Source organism: Gossypium hirsutum, chromosome A10 (assembly GCF_007990345.1).
Source record: "Gossypium hirsutum isolate 1008001.06 chromosome A10, Gossypium_hirsutum_v2.1, whole genome shotgun sequence".
NCBI lineage: Eukaryota > Viridiplantae > Streptophyta > Magnoliopsida > Malvales > Malvaceae > Gossypium > Gossypium hirsutum.
This window is the reverse complement of record NC_053433.1, coordinates 73,831,502-73,846,400: the sequence shown is the minus strand read 5'-3', so window position 1 is coordinate 73,846,400 and position 14,899 is coordinate 73,831,502.

The window sequence follows — 14,899 nt, the reverse complement described above, 5'->3', positions numbered from 1 at the left end:
AGAATAAGGTATTTCAACCTTACTACACTCTTATTAGAATATGGTTTTTCAAGCCTATAAATAAACATAGCCTACTCACTACAGGAAAACAGACTTTTAGCGGCGCTTTTTTAGCCTTTAGCGGCGCTTTTAGGCGTCACTAAAACTTTTAGCGGCGCTTTCTAAAACGCCGCAAAAAACGCTGCTATAGGTAACGCCACAAAAATTTGTGGCGTTTATTGGAAAAAAACGCCGCTAAAGGTCAAGGCTTTTAGCGACGTTTGTGGGAAAAGCGTCGTTAAAGGTCAAGGCTTTTAGCGGCGTTTTTTTTACAAACGCCGCTAAATTTGGCAGATTTGTAATATTTTTTTCACCAATATCTAGCCCTTCCTGCATTAAAATCCAACCAAATACAACAAATATAATATAAAATGCAGCCAAAAACAGCAAATTTAACATAAAAAATACAATCAAAAACATTAATTCTAAATGATACTTCAAATTTAACTAAAGATATATGATATAATTAATAAATAAAGTATAATTTAAAATATTTTTACAATAATGTTAAACGTGACAAAACTTAAAAACATTCTTACAATAAGAAAACTAATGTCTAAGACGGCGGCTTTTGCGATTGTTGAAACATATGCATCATCTGCTGAAGCTGTAGCTGGAGGTCATCGTACTTTTTGCTCTGTTCTGCTACCATCGCTCGTGCCTCTGCCTCTCTCGCTGCAGCCGCTGCCTCCCTCTCTGCTGCCTCCGCTCTAAGTTGTTGCTGGAGTTCTTCATATTTTCGTTGAACCTCGGCAATTTGCTCAACCGTGTTCGCTTGCATCTGAGCTATCTGGTCTCTTAACCTCTGAACTTCAGCTTGAGCTTGACTTCCGGAAGGCATGTATTGCTGGGAGCCGGATCCAAAATATTGGGTCGGGGTAACACCAGATCTTTGAAATCGAACCCGACCGTACCTTTTAGGACCTAAAACTTCAGTGATAATTCTGTTATCAATGTTCTCAAGATTAACAGAACTATCACTCGAAGCAATCGCTTCATATTCCGCCTTCTTCTCCTTTAGTTTCTCCTAAAAAATCAATTAAAGAGTTAGAAACGAAATATATAATAAAAAGAAATGCAACATAACTTAACATTTTTTAAAACTACTAATGATGAATTGAATTAAACAATTATAATTAAAGATTATAAATATTTAGAATAAATCAAATATTATTAAGTGAATATACCATAATTTCTCCAGCTTCGGATGTCATAGGAGATCCATCTTTCTTCCTATGCGTAATCTCAAAAAGCTGAAGGCGTCCAACTTTTTGTCCGGATTTGACTTCCTACAATATAGTAGTAAGAATATTATTTAATAATAGAAAGTTATTAATATTTGAAAGAATTAATAAATTCATAATACCTCGGCCTCAGCTATAGAAGCAAAACTTCTCGACCCTGCCGTGTGCGTGAATTTTTGTTTTTGCCTGCTGCTTGTTCCAACTCGCTCACGGTCCTACATAATAAAATTATTATTACGTATATAGTAAACACTATATATAAGAGTTTGGAAATACGCAATACCTCTCCTTTCTTTGAATTCTAAAATCTAACCGCATCTTCCCATTGATACCTCAGCATTCCTGGCGGAACATTTCTCAGTTTTTCCTTGAGGCTTATGTCTTTCTTAAAATATTGTTTCTTTAAAGTGCTTTTATTGTCTCTCCATCTTTTACCTAATGCCTTCTTGATATAATCATCGGAGACTTCTAAAGCAAATCTCTCCTAAAAAAACATAAGTTTAGAATGTAAATATAAATGAAACTTAAACCAAAGTATTATAAATTGCATTCACATTTTGTTACCTTAATATTAGCGAGAGCCTGGTTTTTGTTGCTATCAGGCATGTGATGCCATGATTCGTAGTTGATGGGCAACATATTTGCATTTCGTGCTAAAATGCCCAAATAGCCTGCTAAAAGTCGAGCTTCAGATCCAACAGGCTGACCATGAGTATTTCTACTTACTTTAACACGCTCGACAGGATCTAAGTCGTATAAATCTCTATGTAGCGTACGTCCTTGAACTCTGCGCGTCCCACCACTTTCAGCTGAAAAATGATATACTATTATTATATTAAAATTGACAAATAATTCAATAATAAAAGTCAACATATGTAAAATGAACATAATATTACTTTGAAATTCTTCAGGCTCATCAAGTGTCTCCGGCACATTCGAAGATCCAACAACTGTCTGTTGTTCACTATTTCTTTCTTCCGAATTTGGAGTATTCTGGACAATACTTAAATCTCGTACTCTTCTTCTACGCATTTTTCCTGCAATACACATAAAATAATTAAAGTTTTAGTAACAAATTACAACAATAGTAGTACATATAAAATAGTTAAATTATATAACATGACAAAGATTAAAATTATAATATTACATATAATTAAAAAATTGTAAAATCTTACTACATCATTATTCGTAAATATCTTCATCCACATCATGTTGAACCCATTGATGTTGTGTATTAGTACTAGGGATATTTTCATCTAAGTTTTGTTCTGGAAAAGGTAATGTTTCTGATCTTTCGACGATTTCATCTCTACTTCCATTACCCATTTCAAACAAGTCTCTAGGGGTGTTCCAGAGTACAACATACCAACCCTAATCAGTTGGATCTTTCGAATAAAAAACTTGTTTCACTTGAGAGGAAAATACATATGGCTCGTCCATCAATTGTTGTCCAGTGTGAATCAAGCGAGAGAAATTCAACATTGTAAAACGAAATTGATCTTCTTTAATTCCTCGAGCAGTATTAACATCAGGCCAATCACACCGAAATAAGACAACTTTTCATCTGCCATAGTAATCCAACTAATAATGTCGGTAATAAGTCCGTAATACTCCACATTACCCTCAACCGGATTACTGTCCCTAGCACTAGCATAACTTGTAATTGAAGAATTAACAACAACTCTACAATTTTGAGTTCTCCTCATTCTCTCACGATACTTTGTATGAAATCTGTATCCATTGATGAGGAAGACACTATATCTTTTTATTATTCTGTTCGGACCTTGGGAAAGCCATTTAACTTCGTCATTGACGTCCTTTCCACTCCAAACCTATTGAATCAAAAGTAAATTGAATAATTAACTAAATTTCGGGATTATATGTAACTTATTAACTTTATTTACATACAGTTTGACTTAACCATTCATGAAAAGATTCTGTGAATAACTTATTAATCTCTCGATGTTGCAATCTTCGAGAGCGTGCACAAGATCTCAAAATTTGTTTGTACTCACTATGTTAAAAATAAGTGTATTTGGTTAGAAGATAAACAAATCAAAACGACAAATATGTGAGGAAATTTTAGAACTTACTTGCGTAACGGTTCAACTAAATCATGGTGAAAAAGTACATATCGATGTGCTTGTATCCACGATATATCATCTAATTCTGCAATTTCAACTTTGTCGATTGGTTCTCCATAACTTTGGAATAAATAAGTTTCGGCCAAGTTATGATCATTGAGCCCAACATTTCTATTTGGTCTATTCAATCGTGTTTCAACATCTTCTAAATATCTAGAACAGAATGTCATGCACTCCTCTGCCAAGTAGCCTTCAGCAATTGATCCTTCTGGATAACGCTTATTGCGACAATAAGATTTCAATTTGCTTAGGAACCTAAACACGATATACAATATTTATCAAAAGTTGTAACTAAATGTATAGACGCGAATAAATAAATACTTGACAAATAAATTAACACCTTTCTATTGGATACATCCATCGATAAAAAATCGGTCCACCAAGTATTGCTTTGTGAGGGAGATGGATTACCAAGTGCACCATAATAGTGAAGAAGGAAGGTGGAAAGATCTTTTTCAAATTGCATAAAGTCAAAGCAGCTCGATCCTATACTTTCTTAAGTTCTTCAACATCCAAAACTTTGCCACAAATAGCTTTCATTATATTGGATAGTTCAATTATACAGGACGTTACATTTTTTGACATACAGCACCGTAAAGCAACTGGGAGTAAATCTTGCATCAAGATGTGGTAATCATGTGATTTTAATGAATATAATCTTCGATCTTTAAGACTCACACATTGAGATATATTTGACGCATACGCATCTGGGACCTTTATATCCTTCAACACCATACAAAACAGCTCTTTCTCTTCCTTTGACATTGAAAAATAGAAGGCGGCAACCGATATTTCCCATTCGGAAGTACTTGAGGATGAAGATCACGCCGAATTCTCATGTCAACTAAATCAAGTCGACTCTGAAGATTGTCTTTTGATTTTCCATCGACATTCAAAATTGTCCCAATTATGTTCTCACGGACATTCTTCTCAATATGCATGACATCAAGATTGTGACGTAAAATATTATGCTCCCAATAAGGTAACTCAAAAAAAATACTTCTTTTTTTTCCACAAGTCTGCCTCATTAGGATCATCCTCTTCGTCAGATTCATCATCAGATTCATCCCTCGATATTCTCTTTGATCTCGTGTTAGGTGGTTGATTCATCTTCCTATAACTAAAGTTGATATCTTTTAACATAAACAAGATTTCAGATCCAACGGTCTGCTGAGGAGCTTCTCTATACTCTTTAGTACCGTCAAATAGAGTCCTCTGAAATCTAAATTTATGATTTCCATCTAACCACTGACGATGGCCTATGTAAGAGAACTTCTTCCCATTGTACAACCACTTCGAACAAGTTTGCGCAGCACAACAAGGACAAGCATAACGTCCTTTAGTACTCCAACCCGATAAATTAGCATAAGCCGGGAAATCATTAATTGTCCACAATAAAGCGGCATGTAAATTAAAGTTCTCATTTCTCAATACATCATATGTCTCAACACCCGACCATAATTGTTTTAACTCTTCAATAAGTGGCTGCAAATAGATGTCAATATCATTTCCGGGACCTTTCTCTCCAGGGATAATCATTGATAAAATAAATGAAGATTGCTTCATGCAAATCCATGGAGGCAAATTGTAAGGAACAAACACTACAGGCCAAGTACTGTACGAAGTACTCATGATTTTAAATGGATTAAAGCCATCAGCTGCTAGCCCAAGCCTCACATTCCGAGGATCGCTTGCAAAGCTTGGAAATTTACTGTCAAATGATTTCCAAGCTAAAGAATCCGTAGGATGTCTTAATAATCCATCATCGGTCCGTTGATCATTATGCCACCTCATAGATTCGGCTGTCTTTGAGGACATGAAAAGCCTTTGAAGTCTTGGTATCAGGGGAAAATATCACAAGACCTTGACTGGCTTCTTTCTTAACTGTGCCCCACCTTCATCCGTATTCACATCTTCTGTATTACTATTCATCCAACGAGACTTACCGCAAACATGACAAGATTGTTGGTTTTTCTGATCACCCCAGTACAACATGCAGTCATTTGGGCAACTATGAATTTTATCGTACCCAAGGCCCAAATCTTTTATTAGTTTCTTCATGTCTTGACAAGACTGGGAATTTTTGCAAACGGAAACATCTCTCTTAGAAACTCTAGTAGCATTGTAAAAGAGTTTTCGGTCCACCCTCCCAAACATTTTAAATGAAATAGACGAATGCAGAAGGACAATTTCGAATATTTTGATCCCTCGTAAAGTTCTTCATTCATTTCATTAAGTAATTGTAGAACTTAGCCGCTTCTTCATTTGGCTCATCATTAGGTGCACTTGTTCCCGTTTTGCAAAAAACATTTCCAGTAATATTACAATCCTCAGATATAATAAAGTCAGGTGGAAACGATTGCTCACCATGACTACGCATATTAAATGCATCCCGCAACATATCTTCCATGTCATCTTGTCTAACATACTGATGGTAATCAGTATCAGGATAAGTCGGATTAATCATTGAAGAAGTTCCACTAGATGTACACTCTCCATGGAAAATCCATTTTTATACCCCCAAATAAAGCCATCAACAATTAGATGTTCGTAGACAACTTCACGAAAATGCCAGTAGATGTTGCCACACTTCTTACACGGGCAAAGAATCATATTCTCTTGGCTTGCATTTTGAAATGCAAAATTTAGAAAAGTTTGTACTCCATTTTGATAGGCATTGCTTACCCTTGACAATTTCATCCAACTCCTATCCATTTTTGTAGTTCTTGAAATCTAAAGTTGACAACATATAAGTTATGTAAGTTATGTAAGTTATATAAGTTATGTAAGTTATGTATGTTATATAAGTTATGTAAGTTATATAAGTTATATATTTATCTAAGTTATATAAGTTATGTACGTTTTGTAAGTTATATAAATTATGATATCAAATATATTTATGTATTATGTAAGTTTTTTATTTCACGATGTGGAAAATCACATGGATAATACATATCAAGTATCAAGTATCTACAGGTAAGTAGCGGGATTAAATAATATTTAATTAAATAATATTTATAAAAATTATTTTAATTAAGTAATATACATGTCGTTCGTTTTTATTTGACAAATCACATGTGCAGTTAAAATAGTCCACACTTAATTTAATTTATGTTTTACAAGTCATCTTTCTTAAGTACATATTAAAGCACTGTGTGGACATCCGTATTTAGCTTAAAAGCTATGATTTAGTTGGAATAAAAAGTTTAACTTAAATGGTAAAACGGACGATAATATTTGTGATAAAAAGTCTTTTTGAATTTTTTAAGATTCATCATACGTGGCGTTGTTACACCTAGGGAGGATCCATTATATCTTGCAGCTTGATATAAGGCAACCCATCAGGTTTCCAGCCTATATACTTTGAATCTTTAAAATATTTAAATATTAAAATCAAACATTATTAATATAAAAAAATAGTAATTTGAATATAATAATATCAAAAAAGAATCGTAGTTTAATTTTTATAAGTAAATTGGAAATAAATTAATGTTATATAAATATTCAATAGTAAATGAGCTCGATAGAACTTTTTTCAAGTCTTTTTGAATTTTTTAAGATTCATCATACGTGGCGTTGTTACACCTAGGGAGGATCCATTATATCTTGCAGCTCGATATAAGGCAACCCGTCAGGTTTCCAGCCTATATACTTTGAATCTTTAAAATATTTAAATATTAAAATCAAACATTATTAATATAAAAAATAGTAATTTGAATATAATAATATCAAAAAAGAATCGTAGTTTAATTTTTATAAGTAAATTGGAAATAAATTAATGTTATATAAATATTCAATAGTAAATGAGCTCGATAGAACTTTTTTCAAGTCTTTTTGAATTTTTTAAGATTCATCATACGTGGCGTTGTTACACCTAGGGAGGATCCATTATATCTTGCAGCTCGATATAAGGCAATCCGTCAGGTTTCCAGCCTATATACTTTGAATCTTTAAAATATTTAAAATAAGGTTGGAGAGAAGGTCAGCTATTGTTGTAATTCTAATGGACAAGCAAGCTACACGGTAATAAAATTAATTCATACCTATTCATACTTAAGTTGAATCAAATAATAATTAAGTTGAACCAAATATTTAAAATTAATTTGGAAACAAAATAGTTCTACTCCAAACAGAACTAGCAATTAAATCTTTACAATATCGCAACCCCAAAATATTAATTTTTCCAAAATCATCATGATAAAACTATTATTGATTAGAATTTTGAAATAAAGCCTACCTTAATAAAACGTACCTGGTCTACTCCACTCTCACTAGCAAGCAGAGGCTGGAGTCAAAAAAGTAATATTTGTTAAGTAATTTAAAGTGAAAATGCATAGAAATAAGGATCAAAATTTAGCAACGAAACCTGTACGTACCTAGAACAAATGCCAATGGTGTGGTGTATTTAGTTGCACCAAATATTAATTCAAGTGCTCGATAGTACCTAGAACAGATGTAAGATTATAAGAGTAGCACCAAATATATTTCAGTTTAAGGAAATATAAAAACTTTATCTATATCAGTTTTGCAAGTGCCCACTTGTACCAGGATCAAAGACACTGCCAATGAAGCTGTACACCTCAGCAAAATCTGGCAAAACTGCACAGTAAATACATAAGTTGGATAGAAACATGAAAACAGACCAAAAGAACATCTAAAAAACCAAAATGGAATCACCATTATTATGTAAACATGAAAATGCACAGCTTTAAACAAACCAACTTTGCATGTGCAGAATCATACTCCACAAAACTCATAAACATTAACTTCTCCTAACCAGAATGCCAACTTTATGTGTACAGAGGCCTTGATGAAAACTAACATAACTATCGTCCAACTAAATTCAAATTAAACTCTAGCTGAGAGGTTAAACCTGGTACACCCGAGTCCTAAACTCGTTTTGCGGTGATAGACCATTGAAAATGGCAAGCCCACACATTACCACGTTTTGTTTGATGAAAATGGCTTCACTGCTGACATCTTGCAAGTGCTCACAAACAGTTTATGTTACACGTATGTGTCTACTTCTTTCTCTATAATCTTGAAATGGGGTGAATAAATAATGCTTTAGATCAGCACCTAGTAATTATATAATAATAATTTGGATTATATGTTTTGACAGTGAATATTGGACAGTGAATATTTGGATTATATGTTGTAGTGCCTCCGGCATACTATGCTCACCTCGCTGCTTTTAGGGCACGCTATTATATTGAGGATGAGATGTCGGATAGTGGGTCTACTAGGAGAGGCCGAAAGCCGAAAAACAAGGTTGTAGAGGTTAGGCAGCTCCCCAGCATAAAGGATAATGTGAAGGAAGTGATGTTCTACATCTGATAAATTATATGTTTGGTTGATGGTAGAAAATTGCTCAGGTATAGTTGCAGTTTGTGGATATTGGTTGGTACAGTTGTTTTGTTAGCAAATAGCTTTTTGTTGGAGGGTACAGCAGATGTTTTTACCAGAGACTGAAAAAAATTATCCCAACTATATATAAAATAAATTTACCTTTTCTAATTGAAACTTGAGGAGTTGCGTACCTTAATGGGTGCCAACGCTATTATATGCTTCTTACTCCAATGCCACCTTTGATGATATAACAATAATTCATTGATGTTAAAAATTGATGAAAGGAGCGATTTATAAATAATTAAATAAAAAGGAGCGATTGAGGAAAATCTTTAAAAATGTTAGTAAAAACTGTCAACATATAAACCTGCATTAAAGGAGACTATACAAAATCAAAGAAATTAGTGATTCAGTAGCACTCACTAGTAGAGAATTCAGATCAGAAGAAATCATTGAACCAAAAACAGTCAAAAAGTACAAACTAGTTTTTCCATTTCAGAACAAAAAATCCAAACAACAGACATAAAACTGACAAAAAAGAAATGAATTTTCCATTTCAGAACAAAAATATCCAAACAACAGACATAAAAATGACAAAAAGAAATCAAATTTGGATCAAGTAATTAAAGAAACCTGCGTTAAAAGGGAAACTATACAAAATCAGAGTAATCAGTGATTCAATAGCACTGATTGTACAGAATCAGACCAGAAGAAATCTTTGAACTGAAAACAGTCAAAAAGAACTAACCAGTTTTCCAATTCCAAACAAAAATATTCAAACAACAGATATAAAACTGACAAAAAGAAAAAAGAAATGAAATTTTGCTCAAGTAATTAAAGGAAAACAGTATGCAAAATCAAATCAAGATACCATCATCGATTAGTAATTCAGTAGTACTCACTAGTAAAGAACTCAGATCAAAAGATATTTTGAGCCGAAACCTATAAAAGGCACTAACTAGTTTCCGAACTCAGAACAATAAATAGAAAAAAATCGACAATTTCCATATTCAATATTTTTATTACTTAAAACAAGGGTATAATTATCGAGATCAACATCAACATCAGTATCAACATCATCATCATTAAGATCATCAAAATCATCAATAACCTTGGGATGATTTACCCGGTTCCCATCATCAGCAAGGAGCGATTTTTGTTGGGATCTAAAGTCAAGTAATACACCGTCGACGAGAGGAAAGGGAGAATAGTTAGGATTTCGGGTATGGGGGAACAGATTAAGAGAAAAAAAGGGGACTTGGGGAAAATGTTAGGGATTTCGGGTTTAGGGAATTAGGGGATGATTGGGGAAAAAGAAAGAGGTGTTTGTTTAGGGATTTGGGGTAGGAAGACGAAATGGGGAAATGACTTAGCAAAAAAATGAAACCGATTTCGGGTAAAGGGCATAAACCTCAGGAGAGAAAAAACGACGCCGTTTCAAATAAGGAAAATTTGTGGCGTTTCAGCAACGCGCCGCTAATAAGATCTTTTGCGGCGTTTTTAGCAAAGCGCCACTAACACCTATTTTATCTACAATATAAAACGACGCCGTTCTAATACGCGTTGTGGCGTTTATTATAGAAACGCCGCTAAAGCCACTACTATTCAGAAGAAACGACGCCGTTTTACTCTAATGTAAAATGAAATTTTGTGGCGTTTTCTAAAAAACGCCGCTATTTCTATCTTTTGCGGCGTTTATGTATAAACGCCGCTAACACCTGAATATTTTATAGAAATTGATCAAAATTAAAACTATATATATATTTAGAATTTATTTTAAATATATATAAACCCGAAACCCTAACTATAGTTGAAACTTTAATTTTGATTTAATACACATTTTAAAATACATATTATGTATGCATATAAATTAATTAAATTAAAACATGATGCTATTTATTATATCAATAACGTGTAAATATTTTACAAGATCTAGATCAAATTACAGTTCATGTGTACGCAATTGCACACTAACCACTTTTCATATGTATATTATATATATTTTAAAATAATATTTTATATATATTTATCTCATATACATTTATCTTCTAAATTAAAATCCAAAATTATACTCGAAATTTAAAACCCTAGACCTGATACTCTAAACCCTAAACCTGCTTAGACTACAAACACAAAACCCCTAACCCCAAACTTTAAACCCTAAACCCACCATATAACTCCTAGACCATAAAGCCCAACTATAAAGTACTTTAAAAACTGTTAACCCTAAACCATAATAAACATATATATTTTTGGGAATTAATTCGTGTGGCCAATGTTAGTGTAGTACAAATTAAAACACATATATATATGTTTATATTCTTAATTATATTAAATAATATGAGTACGTATATATATATAATACATGAATCTTAGTAAATCCAAATGTTCTTCAGTTAATTTCTACCTAATAGTATCATTTCCTTAAACCTTAACCTAAACTAATTTTTAACATATTTTATTTCAGACATTCTATTTAATATTCTAAATATATTTAAACAAAAAAAATAGATAATTAAAATACACAATAGCATTATTATTATACAAAGTACATAACTTTAATAAACAATTAATTCTCTATTGGAACACTCTAGTTATAATGTCCGGTCTGTAAGATATTCCATGTTATATAAGCTTGGAAATTATACATAGTTCAACAAATGCTAAATCCATGCCACATTCAAAATCACCCTTTCTTAATAGCATCCCAGGCTAGGTAAGAATCTGGAAAGGAAATTATCTCTTAAGAAGTTAATAATTGTCCCATTAATTGTAAACTTAATTTAACCCTAACCTTTAAACCCTAAATCATAATCCCTAAACCCTGAATTAATCATAAACCTTCAAATACTAGTTAACTCCTAAACCTTAAACCATAGTTAACTCATAATTAATTAAACATGTTTAAACCATATATCTTAAACCATAACCTTAAACTATAATGATAATTAATTCAATATTTAAATTCAATACAATCTCTTTATGATTATATAAGAAAATATTTAATATATTGTATAATCATAAATTTTAATAATTATTGTTTTAGGGGTTATAGATTAGTGTTATGATTTTTTTGAGGTTTAGGGTTATGAGATTTTTAGCGGCGTTTACGAAAAGCGCCGCTGATGCTCTGGTGTTTAGCGGTGTTTTACGAAAGCGCTGCTGATGCTCTGGTATTTAGCGGCGTTTTACGAAAAGCGCCGCTGATGCTCTGGTGTTTAGCGGCATTTTACGAAAAGCGCCGCTAATGCTCTGGTTTTTTGCGGCGTTTTAGGAAAAGCGCCGCTAATGCTCTGATTTTTTGCAGCGTTTTAGGAAAAGCGCCGCTAATGCTCTGGTTTTAGCGGCGTTTTTTAATAAACGCCGCCAAAAGTCTATTTTCCTGTAGTGATCCTCTTGTAATTATTCGAATTCGACATAGTGAATTATCTCTAATCTGCTTATGGTTTTTTCATGAAAAGGTTTCCACGTAAAAATTTGTGTGTCTTTATTTTTCTTTCTTCTCTTTACGATACATTGTCATTATTGACATTCGATTTTTCACAAATTAGTATCAGAGCTTCTGCGTTGTTCATCTCAATCACGGTAATGACATCTTTGAAGTATGAAATTCCGCTGTTGGATCGCAACACCAGGTTTGCATTGTGGTAGATAAAGATGCAGGCAGTTCTTGCACAAATAGACTTAGAGAATACCCTGCTATAGATAGATAAGATGCCTTTGACATTGACAGAGGAAGAAAGAGGCGTAAAGATCGAAAGGCGTTAACACAATTACATTTACATCTATCTAACGAAATTTTGCAGAATGTGATGAAGGAGAAGACCGCCGCTGTATTATGGAAAAGGTTGAAACAAATATGTATGTCGAAAACTCTAACCAACAAGTTGCATATAAGCAGCGTCTTTATGCTCATTGTTGGAGAAATTCTCTCCAACTCAGAGGCCATGGATGTTCAATATGATAAGGAAGATCTAGGGTTAATTCTACTTTGTTCATTGCCCCGTTTTATATAGCCGCGAGCCTCTCATAGTTGATGAGGTTTATGATTCTTGACCTCGTATGATAAGATGAGGCATATTGTGGTTAAACCCGACTCTCAAGGAGAGGTTTTCATTGTTCATGGGAGACAAGATCGGAATGCTGATGATGATCGTGGAAAGACATAGAAACAGAATCCTCGCGGTAAATCTAAGGGTAGATAGAAGTCTTCAACAGACGTAAAACTTTTAATTTCTGCAAAAAGAAAGGACACATTAAATTTGAGTGCTATAATCTACAGAATAAGATAAAAAAGGAGTCTACGAATCAAAAGAGAAAACAACTAGAAAAATCTGGTGAAGTTGATGTTGTAGAATACTACAGAAAATGGTGAACTTCTAGTCGCTTTTGTCAACAATTCTAAAGTGAGCGAGGAGTGGATTCTTGATTCAAGCTGCACCTTCTACATGATTCCTAATTGAGATTGGTTTACAGCTTAAGAAACAGTGTCTAAAGGTGTTGTTTTGATGGGAAATAAAGCTTCATGTAAAATTGCAGGTGTTGGAACGATTAAAGTTAAGATGTTTGACGGAGTTATTAGAACACTAGTGACGTGTGACATGTTCCAGAATTGAAAAGACATTTATTTTGTTGAGTACTTTTGATTCAAAAGGGTACAATACACAGCTGAAAGTAGGGTTTTGAAGATTTCCAAAGGTTCCTCGTTGTGATGAAGTGTTAAAGGCCAATTTTGACCCTCATTAACTACAACAAACACCAAATTAATCCTTAACCAAACAATATCCTAAACACCTAACATACAACCCATCAGCCACATCCATTAAAATTAAACCCTTACAAACAACCTTAAAACCCAACCATTTCCATACCCAACTAACAGCCAAATTTTAGCCCAACAAACAGCCCAAATCCACCTACTATCAACCAGCCCATCCCAATCAAATCAGCAACCAACCCTAGGTGCGCCGCACTAGGGTTTCAGCCTTTTGACTTTCAGCCACCTTAACCCAACTTGCCTCTGCCCACCGCCACTGCACTGCTGTCATGCTGGTCACGTCCACCGACCTTGTTGACTCAGCACCTGCAAAGCATTAAAACAAGAAAAGACAAAGAGAAAGAAAGAAACAGTTTGTATATGGCTATAAAGCCAAATCGAATATGTAAACAAGGTCGCAAGTTCATGAAATAAAATCATATACTAAACAAAAAATAAAAAACAAAAAAATACTTTTTTCGATTTCATGGTGGCCGGCGGCGACACCACGGTGGTTCGTTCGCCAAATTCTGCTCGGCAGAGAGAAATGAGAGAGAGGGAGAGAGGTTTTGAAAAAAAGAAGAAAAATGAATTTTGAAGAACTTGGGCTATTTATATAGCATCCAAACGATGTCGTTTTGGACTTAGCCCCAGTGCCAAAACGACGTCATTTTGAGCCAACCCGCGGACCCGACCCGCTCCAACTCAGGATTGAGTGTTTTACTTAAGGGTCTAATTGCGCAAATGGCCTTTCGCCTTTTATGTTTTTGCAATTGAGTTTTAATATTTCTAATTAGCCCGAATTTGTTTGCTTTGTGATCTGGCCTCTGCATGCGCTGCTTTTAGGATGAGGATATTGCGCTTTGGTCCCCCAGGTTATGCGCAGCTTTAGCTTTTCTTGTCTTAATTGCCCCAAACTCGTGTTCGATTTGTCTTTTGTTTAGTGATTTTATATTATTGCTTTTATTTCTAATATTATTTAATTAATTATTTATTTATATTATTTTTTATTTACTATCTATAATTTATTCTTTACTATCTATTTATATGTTATCAATGGTTATTTTAATATTATCATCATTTTAATATTATTATGTATTTATTTTTAATATATTTAGATATTTATGTAGTATTATTAATAGTTGTTTTAATATTATATTATTTCTAATATGTATATATTATGTATATATTTTAATACTATATACTTCTAATATTATATTGTGTATATTTTTTTAATACTAGCATTATATTTATATATATATGTTCACTACTATTTATATTTGTATTATTTCTATTATTATTACGTTTAATATCACATGTATTGTTAGTGTTTTTATATTAGTTAGTTGGAATATTCTTACCTTTTT